Source organism: Nanorana parkeri, unplaced genomic scaffold (assembly GCF_000935625.1).
Source record: "Nanorana parkeri isolate BGI_ZX_2015 unplaced genomic scaffold, ASM93562v1 scaffold5042, whole genome shotgun sequence".
Classification (NCBI taxonomy): Eukaryota; Metazoa; Chordata; class Amphibia; order Anura; family Dicroglossidae; genus Nanorana; species Nanorana parkeri.
Window position 1 is genome coordinate 1 of NW_017311302.1, and position 2,865 is coordinate 2,865.

The 2,865-nt window shown below is 48.7% G+C and overlaps 1 long non-coding RNA gene across 1 annotated transcript in view; it reads right to left on the minus strand.

Annotated features, from left to right (window-relative positions):
- Nucleotides 1-906: 906 nt before the first annotated feature.
- The window catches only part of LOC108804078, a 6,372-nt gene continuing 4,413 nt past the window's right edge, over nt 907-2,865 (minus strand). Inside the window, exon 3 of the long non-coding RNA XR_001942327.1 lies at nt 907-935. This is a non-coding gene — a long non-coding RNA (uncharacterized LOC108804078). The remainder of the gene's footprint in view (nt 936-2,865) is intronic.

Here is a 2,865-nt window from a genome sequence, read left to right on the forward strand (position 1 = left end):
GAAGGGACAGCCACATATGTAGGATCATGGAGGTGACATATAAGTGACACTACAAGGAAACATTTCTTACCCATTCAGAGACACGGACGATTTCACGGTTGATCTCATGAGAGATTGCTGATAGTAGATGATCTGGCGAGGAGAAGACACAATGGAGACTTTATGTGATAAACACTGACGACCCCCCGCCCCCCCGTCCTGAATATTTCAGTGATCCTCCGTGATCTGTACATAGTGTTCCCTTCCACAGAGGACATTACACAACTCTGCACATATCAGCAACGACTCTTCTCACCAATCACAGGAGATTACAAACAGATTTATCACCAAATTACATTCGGTTTATCTCTCTCCCGCACAAACACAACATTTCCCGGCACAGGACCCTCAATACGGAAAAATAAACCGGCCCGTTCCCCCCGTTTTATATCTTTACAATGGACATTGTGGGGCGCTCATGGGGGAGGGCGACCAAGCCGCCATTTTATGGCCACGTTTATGAATCTATCTCATTCATTTCCTGACTTTCCATTCTTTGTAGCGGACAATTTCCTCCCCGTACATCCGGTGTGATTGCGTGTTATTATTTTCCTGCATATTGGTGACAATATGAAACAAAAAGGTACAAAAAAGGATAAAAGTTATAATAATAGGAATTTGAATGGATCCACCAGAACTCCCCCGAAGAGCCTCCACAATGTTTTCAGAGCGGAAAGCTCAGGCGGTGGGGTGTGAAGAGTTAACGATGTAGAAGACGGCGTGCAATGTGTGCGTGCGCCCCCCCCCGCCATGTATGCGAGCGTAGAGATATATATAGAGAGAGGAATGAACACTGTTTTCATTCCAGCAAGGTGTAAATCACGCCCGTGTCTATGAGCCGAGACTTTCCAGGAACAGATACTCACTTCACGCCTGAAGAAATCCACCGTCTTCTTCTGCAAGACACAAAGAGAGGAGACAATGACACCGGCACACGCCGAGCTGTTCAACCAAAAACACCGCCAGACCCGGAGAGCCGCCATTGCTACCGGATCACTGAGAGTAGGGACCGCTCAGACATGGCGCCCTACGGTGCGAGATACACACGTGGAAAGGAGTCGCCACTTAGCGCTAGACATGGCAGCTGCGGGAAACATTTTGGTTCGCATATTTCGGGATTCGGATCCAAAACTCAATTCGGTTTCGGATGAGTTTACGTATATTTGTTGCGAATACCACAGATAACCAAATACAGATAATAATACTAAAGCTGAGGCTCCCAGACCCGAATGGCACTCAGGAGCTCCCCAAATGCAATTCGGAAATTTCGGATCCCTAATGCCATTTGGGTCTGGGAGCCATATAAATATATTACTAAAGCTGAGGCTCCCAGACCCGAATGGCACTCAGGAGCTCCCCAAATGCAATTCGGAAATTTCGGATCCCTAATGCCATTTGGGTCTGGGAGCCATATAAATATATTACTAAGAGCTCCTGAGTGCCATTCGGGTCTGGGAGCCATATACACATATCACTAAAGCTGAGGCTCCCAGACCCGAATGGCACTCAGGAGCTCCCCAAATGCACTTCAGAAATTCGGACCCCACATACCATTCGGGTCTGGGAGCCTCAGCTTTAGTAATATGTGTATACGGTTCCCAGACCCGAATGGCACTCAGGAGCTCTCCAAATGCAATTCAGAAATTCGGATCCAGAATGCCATTTGGGTCTGGGAGCCTCAGCTTTGGTATGATATGTATATACTGTACGTGGCTCCCATGTTGCCGTAAGGAAAACTCCAGTTCAGACCCATTCGGAGGCATTAAACCGAAAAACGCATCTGATTGGCCAGAAAAGTCACATGTGCCATTCAGTTTCGTTTTTGAACGAAATTGGGACGGGATCCGAAATTTGGACACATTGGGATTCGGAAAATGCATACAAATGTTGATTCGGAAACAAATGGCACGTGTCTACTTATCAATGATTGCGCAATGCTACACATACATACAGACGATCACTACATGTGTGCCGTGCGCTCACCTGTGTCATGGCTGACCCCGACTCTTATAGATCCTAGCAGCAGGTGAACGACTTGTATGATCCCAATACAAACAATGCAGCCCCCCCCCCCCCTTGTATGTTATATGGTTTATCCCAACCCTGGTCACTTTTGCTGGACAGCTTGGCCTGTTACAGGAAGTGGTAATACACTGGCAGGATCAACAGGAAATGGAAATCCATGGCAGGATATTGACCCTGCATCGGACATTCCCTTGTGGGATCTGGCCCGGAGACATGTAAGAAACGTCAGGTCCATAGTGACGCGCATAACCCGAGCGTCTCCTCCCGGGAAGCGCGGCGCTCTCTCTTGGGGTGGCGGGCGCGTTTTACACGCAGAGCGATAAGCGGTGAAGTAGAATTTGGCGGATGATGAGAGCGCGGCTTCCCGGGGGAGCGAGAGGCCTGAAACATGTAAGAGCACTCGTGTCCCTCTCGTCCTATAATGGCGGCAGAAATAAAAGTCCTTATCATCTGACACCCAGACGCCACCGCCAACACGCCGCCGCCACCGCCGCGCTCCCAACACAAGATCCCCCCAGATAAGAGTTCAAAGCCGAATCTGTGGAGAGAGCAGACAAGAGGAAGGAAACGTTAGAATGATGACAACGCAGAATACTTCACATGACAACATGAGATTTATGTGACCAGAAGAACCAACGCACACAGCGAGAGCCCCCCCGGATGCTGGGGGACTACAAGTCTCAGCATGCCACAACAAGGCTCATCACCCCGTATGATAAGGGGGCAATTTACAGAGATTTCTTATGATCACATTACCAGGCACAAAACATTCAGACCATTCTGATTGGACGTTACAGGTCC